This window comes from Myotis davidii, unplaced genomic scaffold, assembly GCF_000327345.1.
Source record: "Myotis davidii unplaced genomic scaffold, ASM32734v1 scaffold281, whole genome shotgun sequence".
In the NCBI taxonomy this organism is placed as follows: domain Eukaryota; kingdom Metazoa; phylum Chordata; class Mammalia; order Chiroptera; family Vespertilionidae; genus Myotis; species Myotis davidii.
The window spans coordinates 3,011,057-3,011,639 of NW_006293784.1; positions in this window are offsets into that span (position 1 = coordinate 3,011,057).

Sequence of the window (583 nt, forward strand, 5' to 3'; positions counted from 1 at the left end):
ACGTTCCTCTGCGGGGCCGTGCTCTCGCGCGGATAGAGACGCGGCCGCCATTTTGCCAGAATCCCGTCACTTGTGGTCTGACAGCCACCTGTGGAGTGGAGTGCGGCTCCCGCGGCTCAGGGTTCTGCGACTTCTGTTAATCACATCCGCACTTTGGCCGTCACCACCCAACACGCCGACGGTAATAAACGGCTTCTAAGTGATACTTCATCCATCCTGTTCGGCTGATGTTCACTGCACACAGTGCTCGCTGTCGGCCCTGATTGCATTTCCCCCTCCTGAGTGGATGTGACTGCATATTTAAATGCAAGGAACCAAAACGCCCATCCTTGAAACACGTTACTGAGGTATCTATCTGTTTTTTAATAAAGTAAGGTCAAGGCCCCGTGTTCCAACCGGTAAAAAAGCATTGTGGTGGGCTATTAGTACTTAGCGTTAATTTCAGATCCGGGAATCATTGTCAGGCGGCCCTCAAGGGCCTACCTAGTTGCTCTGGTGTAAGAGTTACCCTTGCGCCCTGTGCCCCTGCCTCCATTTCCCGTGTTCCAGTTTCTTTCCCATGTTCTGGACACCTTACAGATTG